Source organism: Nelumbo lutea, chromosome 2 (genome assembly GCF_056320005.1).
Source record: "Nelumbo lutea isolate HS-2025 chromosome 2, American lotus-T2T, whole genome shotgun sequence".
Classification (NCBI taxonomy): domain Eukaryota; kingdom Viridiplantae; phylum Streptophyta; class Magnoliopsida; order Proteales; family Nelumbonaceae; genus Nelumbo; species Nelumbo lutea.
In genome coordinates, this window is record NC_142685.1 from 102,507,609 (window position 1) to 102,521,279 (window position 13,671).

Below are 13,671 nucleotides of genomic sequence, written 5' to 3' on the forward strand. Positions count from 1 at the left end.
AAATATTGTTACACTTAAAGTGTGGGTTGGGCTACGCCGAGCAATCTAAAAAACTACTAATACATTATCAACATTTAGCCCAATTTTTTTTAATTTTTTGGTTCAATGGGCTACCTAATGTAGGTGGCCTATCCCTCACAATTCTTTTGGCTTAAATATTATCTAAAAATAAGTAAAAAAAAACTTAAAAATAATGCATGCATGGGTTGCACTTGGTTTGGTGACTTTGGTCCGAGATCAGCTTTAGTCAGTGCAAGGCGTTCGAACAGCCTTAACAATGGTTGCATGGAGAACATCTCTACACTTCTACGTTTTATTTCATGGGGAGATATTCCCAATGCAGGGCTACAATGGGTGTTCGAACGGGCTATGCACTGACTAAATCCAATTTTCTTTGATCCAGTCCAATTACAAATGTTGTGATGCATGCAACTTGGGTCGGTTGGGTCAGGATGAGGATCAATCTAAGCCTAATCCAAAGTCTTAAAGCCTAAGTTTGGGTTAAGAATAATTTAGTCAATGACTAAAAAAATTAAACTATAGATTAATTTAATAATGACTATAGCCTTATTTTATTTATTCACTGATATTTAATTAATTTAAATATTTAAGTGATAGTTACAAAAAATTAAAACATTTAATCTTAATCATTAATAAAGTAAAATAAATAAAATGGAAAACTAACAAATAATATGAAAAAAATAATTATTATTTTTTGCTAAAAGACATTTATATAATTAATTTAAATTACTGAATTATTAGAACTTTTTTATAATAAATTATTAAAATAAAAATTTAATTATTTTAACAACCTTGCACTCTTTCATTAATTAAAAGTATTGGTTATTTCACTCTCTTGAAAAATCCTGCATCGCACTAGTGTGAGCTGGTGATTACAAATAATAACAAATAACCATAAGATTCTCCCCACCTCCTCATTGATTGTCTCCTCGATGATAACTAACTTCAGGGCCGTTTGCTACTGTGTTCAGGGACTGATTGCCATCATAACGTAATAGAGAGACGAATGAATCACTGGTTCTTTGCAGAAATTCGTCATAGAGATACGAATCGCGGAAGAACCGCTTTTATTGTTAAAGAGGTCCTCTGCAGAAACAAGTAAATGACCTCTTTATCGTTACTTAAGGTAATGGCTACGGTCCTACGATCCTCATCCTCTTCCTATTTTGAGTTGCAATAATTGGTGAATAGGAAAAGTGATGTTTGCTGATGAGGCCGGGATTTCCTGATGATCCTATCAGAAATTTGGCAGCACAATGAACAGTGTCCTTTCAGGATAAGAGATAATCAACAATGTCTTCATTTCAAAAATTTTAATTTTCACATATCACAGTGTGACAAGATAACTGACAATGACACAATTTTTGAAAATTGTGATAAGACGAGTGTTTACGGTAGAAACTAAATTAACAGTTTTTCAAAATTCAAGCACTACAATGGCACAATTTGAACTTTGGGTACTAATTTGATACCTTGCAAAATGAGCATAATGCTTTATGTTGTATTATTAATAGGGGTTTTTATAATTCAGTCCACCCCTAGGGTGGAACTAGGATTTCTAACTAGGGGTGGACTGAATCCTGCCCAAGGATTAATGTCAAATTCACCAGTAGGATGCAGTTTATAGGGGATTCTAGTACAATAAAAAAGGGCTGCCATTTCAGATTTTTGAGGGGGACTACAGTATACTTATCCCTTCTTAATATTGGTTGTATTCCTTAGGCTCTAACTTTCTTTTACTTTTGTGATATTTGGGGCCATGCTACTCCCACCTTTTGTAACACTTTCTATTTAGCAAAAAAGGAATAAAAAAAATGGGAGAATGACTGGTAACACTAGGGTTAGAATTTGTAGGTTCAAAGTACATTTGGGATAGGTGGCAGCTCGAAATTGATGTCAATTCATGGGTGGGTATGGGTGTATAGAGTGATTTTTGGACCTTCTAAATGTTTAAATCTTCATTAGGCTTGTCCATACTTTTACGGAAAAAAAAAGGAACAAAGGTGGGTGAGCGTGGGGATGGGAATCCGAAGGTAGAGGTGTAAAACGGGTCATGTCGGACTGGCACAACACGAACCATGCAAAGTGTAGGTCGTCCTGAGCTGTGCAGCCCTCCCTAGGGATAATTTGGGGGGTTGGCCCGACATGACCCACAGCCCAAGGCCATGTAGCTGTGCCATGCTGTGGGCCTGGGCTAGGTTGGGCTGTAGACCGTGCTATGGGCCTAGGCCATGTTGGGCTGGGCCATAGGTCGGGCCTTGGGCATGGGGCAAACTGGGCCAGACTGATTTTTTACCTTTTTTTGTTTCTTTTAAAATTTTTGATATTTTTATTTCTTTGCCAAGTAAAAGTGTAAAACTAAAATATTTAATTTTCTTTTGTACTTTAGGAACTATTTAAAAAAATAAGAAATGAGAAATCTAACAAATAAATTAAAAAAAAAATACTTAAGCAAATAAAAATAAAATAACAAATTGAAAGAAAAATAAGAATTTTATTTCATTTAAATTTAAATGATAGGATGATTGGATACTTCAATAAATGAAATAAGAAAATTGAAAAATAAAATAAATTAATAAAATATAAAAAATATAATATAGCTCTGGCATACACAAATCCTTGAGAGTCCAAGCTCCTTAGCCATATTCAGACCAGCTTGAGCAGCTAAAGTTCTAGCTCAGCTGGAGATCCACCATGTAAAGGAATAGCTCTGGCATACACAAATCTTCCCCCATCATTTTTGCTAATTATACTGGCGCATCCAACGGCAGACTGAACCTGCAGCATCAACATTAATTTTAATATTACCTGCGGGAGGTTTCTGCAACCTGGAAGATCTATGACCATCAATACATTTGCCGCTTCAATAATAGATTGAGGCTTGAACTCTGAAGGGTTGTTTTCAAATATACATTTGTTTCTTCCCCTCCAAATCTGGCGAAGGACGCTGCAACCTGCCATTTAGACTTGTCTTTGAGATCATTATGAAGCTGTTTATCAACCATCAAGAGCAATCTAATCATCTAGCCCCACATGTTTCATGATATATTAATTCAAAGAAACTGGTTATGGATCTCATTTGTCGTTTGGTAATAAGTGGTAATATTTACTGAGAACTTTTTTGGAAGGAAAGGCATCATTAAATTGATAATTTCTGTCAGAGAATTCTCTATAGACCATTCTCCAAATTTCTTTCCATCAATTGCAGACTTTCAGTTAAGAATTGATACCCTAATTTTGATGTCTTTAACCAGAGTATTATTTTTTACCATTATCAAGAGTAGATAAACTGAATTGGACCAGGTTTCTCTTCTGCATACCACAAACAATAGAAATAGATTCATTTTATCTTGGAAGACAAATATAAATACATCCCCATGAAAAACAGGTACTTCACAGTACTGACAAATCTTTCTTGAAGGAGTGCCTTGAAATTCAAACTTCTTTTGTTGCTAATCTTGCACTGAAGCATCTAATAATAGATAAAATAGTAGCCTCAGAAAAAAAAAAAAAAAAAAAAAACAAAACAAAACAACTATGATCTTCAAAATCCATATCCATCCAAGTTGTTGGCTTGCTTTTTTTCTGCTGCTGTTTCACCCACTTGCTTCTTTTCTGCCATACTGTTCATAACTGCATTGTTCAAACGCTAATTTCTGTCAGCTTAACAGATGCTTCATAAGCAAATATTCCATTGGATTAAGCCAAATAGACAAGATTGAAGAAGCAGCTAAATACAATCAAATTAGAACTTTTCTCTCTGTATGGACTATAGTGAGTTGCTTCCAACCACACAATAAGAACTCCACTATCCAACAAGAATTGTTAATGAGATCCAAACGGAGATCTGAAGCAAAGGAAACCAACCTAGAAATTTGAAATTTCTCTTCATTCTTCATCAACCATCCGATACCTAATTTCCTTCCCTTTCTCCTCATCATCCGTCACTGCAACCGCCGTCGGCCCGGCCCCATTAATCGTGCATCCAGACGCCCCTGCCTCAATCGCTGCCTTCTTCACTGCTTCCATGCCAGAAATCAGCGGCGCCCGCTTTGATTCCACGATCTTATCCGACGACAAGGCCAACCCCAGTCCTTTAAGTCTCCTCGAAATACCGACGCCGCCAGCATCCCTGCTTGGCTGCAATTCCATACGTGATGCGACATTCCTATCTCCTTCGGCCGCACCACCCGCATTTTCTTCGTCGGAGCTTCGAATTCCGGACTCACCAAAACAAAAATAATTCCTTCTGCGCTGGGAACGCCAATGGGACTAGGTCAAGCGGTTCGTAGCTGCGGATCAACTTGAGAAGGGTTTGCCGTTAGGAAGCAGTCTCGGATCAAGCGCCGCGAGTCTGTTATTCAGATTTTGGAAGAAAAGCTACCGGTGTCAGAGCTTGTTCTGGCTGGGCTTGATTCAGAGCAGAAGCTCTCCGGTTATCATTCTGACAACATTGCACCAGCGATTATGGGAGGCTTCGTGCTGATCCGCAGCTAAGAACCGCTTGACCTCGTCACATTGAAGTTCCCAGCGCGGAAGGAATTGTTTTTCGTTCTAGACTTCTAGTGAGTCCGGAATTCGAAGCTCCGACGAATAAAATTCTGGCGGTGCTGCCAAAGGAGATCGGAATGTGGCATCACGTATGGAATTGCAGCCAATCAAGGATGCTGGTGGCGTCAGTATTGCGAGGAGACTTAAAGGGGCTGGGGTTGGCCTTGTCGTCGGATAAAATCGTGGAGCCAAAATGGGCGCCGCTAATTCCTGGCATGAAAGCAGTGAAGAAGGCAACGATTGAGGCAGGGGCGTTTGCAGTGAGGATGATTTGGAGAAAGGGAAGGAAATTAGGTATGGATGGTCGACGCATTCATGAATGATGGAGGTCTGAAGGCTCGTTCGGTGGTGAGAAAACTGGACCAGGTTGGAGCCAGGGTTATTGAAACAACCCCTGATGAAGAATGAAGAGAAATTTCAAATTTCTAGATTTGTGTCCTTTGCTTTAGATCCTCCGTTTGGATCCTCATTATCAATTCTTGTTGGATAGTGGAGGAGTTCTTATTGTGTGGTTGGAAGCGACTGAACTGACTATAGTCCATACAAGGAGAAACTTCTTACATCTTGCCTATTTGGCTTAATCCAATGGAATATTTGTTTATGAAGCATCTGTTAAGCTGATGGAATTTAGCGTTTGAACTATTAAATTCTAACCCATTCAGACACCTTCAGTGGTATCTAAGTGGACTATGGAATAATAGTTGTTTTCTCTTTCATCAGCATGCAGTTATGAACAGTATGGAAGAAAAAGAAGTAAATGGGTGAAACAGCAACAGAAAAAAACAGGCCAACAACTTGGATATAGATTTTGAAGATAAAATTTGTCTTTTTTTTTTTTTCCTGAGGCTACTGTTTTACCTATTATTAGATGTTTCAGTGCAAGATTAGGAACAAAACAAGTTAGAATTTCAAGGCACTCCTTCAAGAGTAACAAGTTAGTTCATTCCGATTCCGATTCCAGACCCCTATTCCTGCAAACCAAACCCTAACATCTTAAATGACACAAGAGTAAATATCAATACCTTGAAAATAAAAGACCATAAAAATATAAAATAGTTTACCTGTCTGGGATCAAGTTGAGAATGGCTCTCAGGCACTCTCTTCCTTTTCTTTCCAATATGGTGGTAGTCCTCTTGAAAGACTGGCATGAAGAACACTCGGAATTAACAATTTGGCCACTTACAGGCAAACCAAATTAAAAGGAACTAACCATATCAGAGAATCTCCCACTGTCGAAGCATGGTAACTTGGGTGTTAGGTTAACAAGGTTAGCATCAGATGGAAACTGAACAAGGTGAGGATCAGTGCTGATTTTTTTATTTTCCAGCGAGCCAACACCATAGTGAGAAGTAGCAATTTGACAAGATGCCATTGAAGAAGCTTGAAACTCCACGTTCTGTGCCTGTGAAATAAATGGATCCCAAGCAGAACCGAATGATGAGTCTACTAGATTGGAAGGTTTACACATGGACATCGTGCTCGTTTTCATTTCAACAACCTTCTCAGGAACTCATGAGCAGTAGGTGGCAACATTTATAATTCCAAAATGAATGATCCTGGATAAGAAAATGAATGAACAATCAACAAAACCAATATATACTCTGGCATGTTACGACCAAAGATTCCTGAAAGAATCTTAGGTTTGATCATCTTATATTTGTAAATTATAAAATCTTAATGCTTAATATTTTTATGCCAGCAAGCATATTTTAAGTGCAACAAAGTTGCCACCAACTGCTACTAATTTCACTTTAGTTGAATCAAGAGTTCAAGACACTACAACCATCTTATAATGTTCAATTTTCATTCATTTCCTAAAGAAAAGAAAACAAAGAATGAAAGAACACAGATGTCCTTAGTTTGGAATTTTCTTTGTCAGGTAAACATGTAAGGTATTCAGATGCCCATTGTTAATTAGTTATTGGGTTGGGACGAGCACCATGTTTGTGCAACAGACACTCCTCATGATAGGAGGTACTTTGCCTCCAAGGAACCGTTGCCATTGATTATCTCAGAACTATTAGTGTGACCACCACCCTCCAATACAACCTATAGTTAGTTAACTCGGATCCTGGCTATTCCAAGGGGCTGGTATTTTGGCATTGTAAAATTTAATTGACCATTGGACCATATTAGTCGTTTTGGTGCACACTAATTTTCACAGGCTTTGGTCCATTTCAAACATATGGACGAAAAAAAAAAAAGAAAAACACATATGGCTCCGCTGTATTTGTTGTTTGCATAACATAAACAATGCTCTAGTTATTCAAAATTTTAATTTTTAATATAAAAATTAGTTATTATGGGTTTATCCTGCACATGTGACAAGATGAGATGGGCTTTCCATAACCAAATACTAGCTTTTCTATATTTGAAGAATGGGGCAGGATAGAATTGCTGTTCAAACTGGCAATGTCATTCATTCATCAGTTCAGTTCAGTCAATTTGAATAAATTTCCCTCAAAACCCCTGAAAAAGATGAGTGGATTCAACTAAATTCTACCATAAAACCAAATACATTTCCTTCTCATCATTTCATGAGCATCATCTAGAAAACCAAAACTAAATGTTTCATTACATATCCATGAAACCAAGACTCTCTTCGACTTGTAACATTAGAGAACCTTGAAGATGGTCCAAATGACGATAAAGAAAATAGCCACCACTACCATATTACTTGTTGGTTTGTGTGATGAATTTTGTCCATCCACCTTTGCACCCAAGTCAGCCAGCACTCCTTTAATCTCATATAACTGAGCCACTATTTGTTCCCTCATGACCTTCAATTCTGGATTGGTTACCTCTTCCCATTGCTCCATCACCATTGGATAAATTGTCTTGGTCATCATATTCATCAAAAGGGTTACACCATGAAAAAAAATTACACCTTTTTGAATGTGAACCTGTCTATTTGAAGAATAAAATAAACATAAGTAAATCATAGCTTCACAAATCAAGAAGGAAATAAAATTCCATTACACCTATCAATCATCCAGCACAAAAGAAGTATAACCTATGAGGGTTTGTCTACTGACTCGGAGGCTCGTACTATAGCTTTCCGGCCACATTTTCATATTTTATTCTTGTATTTGAGGTAGGAACCTCTAGATGCCGAAGTCGCACCCAACACAACATGCACCTTGAGCAACTACAAAAAAGAAGTGAAAACTTATTAGACCAAAATTTGCAAAATTTTCATTTGCAATCTGATTTGATTTGTTACAATAGTACTTGAATTTAATTCAACGGATTAAATGCTCCATGATTCTTTCATGGAGAACCACAAACTAAATTTAGTTTCATTAATGTTGCTAAATAAAAGGAAACACAAAGAGAAATCTCTAAAATCATTTGCAATGATCAATGAAGCAATATGTAAAAAGAAACACAAAGATCTGCTACAACAGACTTAGGGCCCGTTTGGTGCATCTTCTTGTGCAGTCTTTTGGCTGTTTACAAGCTGGGATGACCGAAAATTGGTCTATTTCTATTTGGCACGTGGAAGATCTAGCCGCCAAAAGACGAGACGACGAAAAGACGCGAGAAGCCCATTTTGGGCTGATTTCGGGAAGCTCCAAATAAAGCTTATCATGTCTTTTGTGTTATAATGACGCAGAATGATGCACAGAAAGACGCACGTCTTCCAAACGGTCTTCGAGCTTCCCAGATCTTATGTCAAAAGCTCAATGCATCTTTTGACTGTCAGAGCTACAAAAAGATCTTCTAAAAAAACTTGCCAAACGGGCCCTTATTTTACCTAACAGTAATCTGAATTGTAAATTTGTTACTGGCTTTCATTTGGGTTCTAACAAACTTCCTATGAATAATCTAAATTGTAAATTTGTTACCTAACAGTATTATCTGCACTCACTACTTGGACGACATGTTTATCACCACCCAGTTTATCTTTATATATGTGGCCAATTAAAGATGGCTAATTATCTACAATCTTCACTATAGATACTAATGGTTAACACAGCCATATGGAGATGTCAAACAGAAGAGAAGTCAAACGTCTCACTCCCCACCACCCATCATCATCATCATCAAGAAGGGAACCACCCCAACAAAACATGATCAAGCACACAGACGTTTCAATCTAATAAATGATAAAATGCTTCAAGAAGAAAAAGGCATACAAGAAAGAAAAAGGGTATACAGGAACAATACAGACAAATAGCCCAAATAGGCAAAAGAATAGGAAACCCTGCACATTACTCCCCGATCAACATCCAATAACCCAAGAAAAACCATCAAGAGCCATACCAACCACAAGAGCAAAAGAACATTCAAAAAGAAACCCCCAGCAAAGACAAATCATCCAAATTCCAAACTGAGGACATACAATAAGAACCAGAACGAATTCCAGCCAAACACTAAAGAAGTGTTTGCCAATGTCTATGGTTGTCTTCTAAAGAAAAAACAACTGCATTCTAGAAAGCAAAACCATACACATTGGTAAAAAAATCCTAAGTGAAACTAAAAGGGGTACACAGAGTTTGGTAGCTAAAACAACGGAATCTAGAGATCATAGGACTCTTGTTAGTTGAGAAAACAGAGTCTGTAAATGTGAATCATCTACAAAAAAGAGAAGCCAAAGATAACAATGAACCATCTCTATCTACTGGAAAAACCCTAGAGAATTAAAACGAAGAGGGATATAGGGTAAAACCACTTGGTCAAAATTGTTCTTCCTGGCTTCGTCGTCCTCTATCCGTAGAGAGGACCGAAATCGTTCTTCTTGGGTTCGTCATTCCTCTCCAGTTGCCCATCTTCTTGGTTCTTTCCTCTTTAGTTGCTACTCTTCAGTTGGCAAAAGCGGGCAAAGGGTTGTAATTATTCCTTGTTCGTTCCTTACCCATGCTCCTCTTCGGCAAAAGATGAAACAAGTGTAATAAGAGAGGAACCAGGATCATAAGAGAGGGAAAAGGGTATTTTAGTAATAATAGGTCTACAATAATTCGTACGGCGGTAAAATAGGTATTTTGAAAAAAATATTTAACGTTTTCCGTCTTCGTCGGAGGCTGTATCGATTTTTTTTTTAAATAGAAAGGAGGATTTTGCTAAAGTTAAACTATAGAGGAGGTTTTTATGATTGTCAGAAACTTCAGGGGAGGTTTTTGTATTTTACCCTAAATGTTTTAGTAATTTAGTAAATTGGATTAATTATATTAATATTTTTCAGCAAAAATAATAATTATTGCTAATTACTTAATAAAATAATTATTTTTCAACATTATTTGTTAGTGTTCTATTTTATTTATTTTACTTTATTAATGATTAAATGTTTTAATATTTTGTAAATATCACTTAAATATTTAAAATAATTAAATATCAGTAAGTATATAAAATTAGGCTATAGTCATGATTAAATTAATCTATAATTAACTTTTTAGTCATTAACTAAATTATTCTAAACCCAAACTTAGGATTTAAGACTTTGGATTAGGCTTGGATTGATCCTCATCCTGACCCAACCATCCCAAGTTGCATGCATCGTAACATTTGTAATTGGACTCGACTAAAGTCACCAAACCAAGTGCAACCCATGCATGCATTATTTTTAAGTTTTTTTAATTATTTTTAGATAATACTAAAGCCAAAGGAGTTGTGAGGGATAGACCACCCACATTGTGTAGCCTAATGAACCAAAAAATTAAAATATTTGAGTTAAATTTTGATAGTTCATTAGTAATTTTTTTAGATTGCTTGACTTAGCCCAACCCACACCTTAAGTGTAATAATATTTGTATAGGCTTACAGGATTGCCCGTATAAAAAATATATAACATTTCTCTCTGTGTGTGTGTGTGTGTGTATATATATATATATATATATATATATTAATATAAAATTTGTTATCTAAATATTATATGATAATTTTTACCATATATGCATATAAATTCCAAGTTGAGCTTATTAGGGGTTATTTAGCTTGGGCCCTGATGATGCGCGTTTCACCAGCTCCCGGCGGGTAAGTGACTCAGATGCCTAGCTGAACAATCCCTACCTGGAATGTGGATCGGATGCCTAACTGAATAGTCCCTACCTAGAATGTGGCTCAGATGCCTAGCTGAATAGTCCCTACCTGGAATGTGGCCCAGATTCCTAACTGAACAACCCCTACTTGGAATTTGGCTTGGACGCCTAGCTGAATGGTTCCTAGCTAGAAGGTGGCTCGGACGCTTAGTTAAATGGTTCCTAGTTGGAAGGTGGCTCAGACGCCTAGCTTAATGGTGACAAGTTGTATAGCTTATTAGGGTGACTTGCAAGGAAATAGTGTTAGAGTACCCGGGTTGCTTTACCCGAGGTGTGCACTCCGATGCTTAAGTCAGCAAGCTAGAGATTTTTTTGAGAGAGCTACAAGCGAGATAGAGAGCTGCAAGAGCTAAATAGTGCATCTACCCTCTGAGGTTGGAGGTAATGCCCTTATATAGGCATTGTTTGGCGTGGGCTTCACACATCGTGTCCAAGATCTCCGGGAAGACGTGCCTAACTGATCCGAAGTCCTTGGACGAAGTCGTGCACATAGGCCAATCTTTGCGCCTTACTTGGTTTCCTCTGAAACATTCGATGTGAGAGTTGACTTCCGAGAGACCTAGGAGTAGCAAGATGCATAAAGAGTTGTTCAGTGAGTATGTCTCGTAGGTCGCCACCTGGACCTCAATCAGGTCGGCAAGCCCTCAAGGGAGGTCGCTCCTTACATCGAGGTCACTTCGACCGGTATTGACGAGCTACCACAGGTTGGCGGCAGAGGCAGGTCACCAAGTTGGCGGTAGAGGCAAGTCACCAAGTCGACGGCAGATGCAGGTAGGTCGCCAATTGGGACTCCATCATTTTGGCTAAGGCAAGTTATCGCTTAGGTGATATCAGGGTGTCATCCAACTATTTTGAGATGCCATGTGTCATGATGTCAATGGAGGGTCATATCTGCCCTCATCAATTACCCCCCACTCCCGAGCTGAGGTCAACTCAGTGAAGGGAGTAGCTTTGTGCATTGTTGTAGGTCCTTTGGCCTGTTACCGACATATTTCAAGGTCGGCTTAGGGATCCTTGATGCTGAAAGTGGTTTGGCTTCCCCTTGTGATATGTGCATCATTGTTGGCATTTGAATAGTGGGTTGGTGTCACGGCTGCACTGTGTCAGTCCTCGGAGGTGCTAGTCGTCTACTCCTACGATAAGCCATATGAAGCTTAACCTATGGGGGCAGCTTTACTAGCTGCAGGTTGCCAACTCACACGGGAACCTTGAAGGCTCGACCTGAAGGGAGACTATAGTCCATTGGCCGCCAACTCTCGTAGGAGCTACAAAGGGCTCAACCTGTAGGGGCAACCTCGCAAATAGGGATGACAAGGCTCATCCAAGCTGACTACGTGTGCTACCAGGTCGGTGGAGGTTGGTCGCCAGGTCAGCAGAAGTAGGTTGCCAGGTTACTAGGTTGGCAGAATTTTGATAGTCCAGATTTGCTCTCAGCACCTTGGCCTACAGACACCTCGACACGACTGTCTTGCAAGGGCGGCTCTATAACATGCTGGAGTGGCCTCACAGTTTGTTGGCTATCAACTCCCACGGGAACCATTGAGGGCTCGACCTGAGGGGGTGGCCTCACATTCTGTTGGCCGTCAACTCTCACAAAGAGCATGTAGGGCTCGACCTATGAGGGTGGCCTCACAATTAGGGAGATTTTGTTTGAGCAAGACTACGAAAACTTTTCTATGCTAATCATTTTGATTTTGCTCCCCTGGGGGGTTCCTTCGATCCAAGCGCTGTTGTTGTTGCTTGAGGATGCCATTACTTGAGGCTCAGAGAATCGGGTGAGAACTTAGCTTTTTTGTAGTGTTTTCGACAAACGGTGCCAATTGATAATATGCATTTCAACAGCTCCCAGTTGGCAGGTTACTCAGATGCCTTGCTGAACAATCCCTACCTGAAATGTGGCTTGGATGCCTAGCTAAACAATCCCTACCTGTAATGTGGCTCGGATACATAGCTAAATAGTCCCTACCTAGAATGTGGCTTGGACTCCTAGCTGGAAGGTGGCTCGGACACCTAGCTGAATGGGGACGAGTTGTATAGCTTATTGGGGCGACCTGCAAGGAAACAATGCTAGAGTGTCGGGGTTGCTTTACCCGGGGTGGGCACTTTAATGCTTAAGTCAACGAGCTAGAGATCTTTTTGAGAGAGCTAAAAGTGAGATCGAGAGTTGCGAGAGTTAATATCTACCTTCTGAGGTTGGAGGTAAGGCTCTTATATAGGCATTGTTTGGCATGGGCTTAACGCGTCGCATCCGAGATCTCCGAGAAGACGTGCCTAATTGATTCGAAGTCCTCAGAGGTAGTCGTGCATGTAGGCCAATTTTTGCACCTTACTCAGTTTCCTCCGGAACATTCGATGTGAGAGTGGACTTCCGAGAGACCTGAGAGTGACGGAATGCATGTAGAGTTGTTCGACGAGCACGTCTCGCAGGTAGCCACCTGGACCTCAATCAGGCCAGCAAGCCCTCAAGGGAGGTCACTCCTCATGTCGAGGTCACTTCAACTGGTACTGATGAGGTACCACAGGTCAGCAGTAGAGGTAGGTCACGAGATTGGTAGTAGAGGTAGGTCACCAAGTTGGCGGTGGAGGTAGGTCGCCCGGTGGAGGTAGGTCGCCAGGTCGACGACGGAGGCTGGTCACTAGGTTAACAACAGAGGCAGGTAGGTCGTTAGTTGGGACTCCATCATTTTGGCAAAGGCAAGTCATCGCCTAGGTGATGTCGGGGTGTCATCCAGTTGTTTTGAGATGCCATGTGTCATGATGTCAGTGGAGGGCCAAATCTGCCCTCATCAGGCCCTATTCGCTAAAGCCATCATTGGACTCTAAAAGTTTGATACCTAATTAGACTTCGGATCTAATTATCCCTGATAATGTGTGGACTTGGGCATATCTCAACTAGACCTAACTCGAAAGAAAATAGTTGCTTGAGGCTGGAAATTTATAGATCTAATCAGGTTATGTTACGTTATAAACGATTTGTTACTTTTTTTTTATTAATTTTAACTATATTATCAATACTAATTTTTAACAGTTGATAAACAAAACCCAAGGGTGAGCATTTGGT

The 13,671-nt window shown here is 39.4% G+C and overlaps 1 long non-coding RNA gene and 1 pseudogene across 2 annotated transcripts; one reads left to right on the forward strand and one right to left on the reverse strand.

Moving 5' to 3' along the window:
• The first annotated feature begins 4,048 nt into the window (after positions 1 to 4,048).
• On the forward strand, positions 4,049 to 5,338 carry LOC148872391 (homoserine kinase pseudogene; annotated as a pseudogene).
• Positions 5,339 to 7,035: 1,697 nt separating this feature from the next.
• Positions 7,036 to 9,440, reverse strand: LOC148872392 (uncharacterized). 2 transcript variants are annotated; one of them, XR_016108263.1, is made up of 3 exons: positions 9,245 to 9,440; positions 7,586 to 7,720; positions 7,036 to 7,475 (listed from the first exon to the last, which is right to left on the reverse strand). It is a non-coding gene; the product is annotated as an uncharacterized LOC148872392 (long non-coding RNA). The 2 variants fall into 2 exon arrangements; XR_016108264.1 differs by having other exon boundaries at positions 7,036 to 7,479.
• Between the last annotated feature and the right edge of the window lie 4,231 nt (positions 9,441 to 13,671).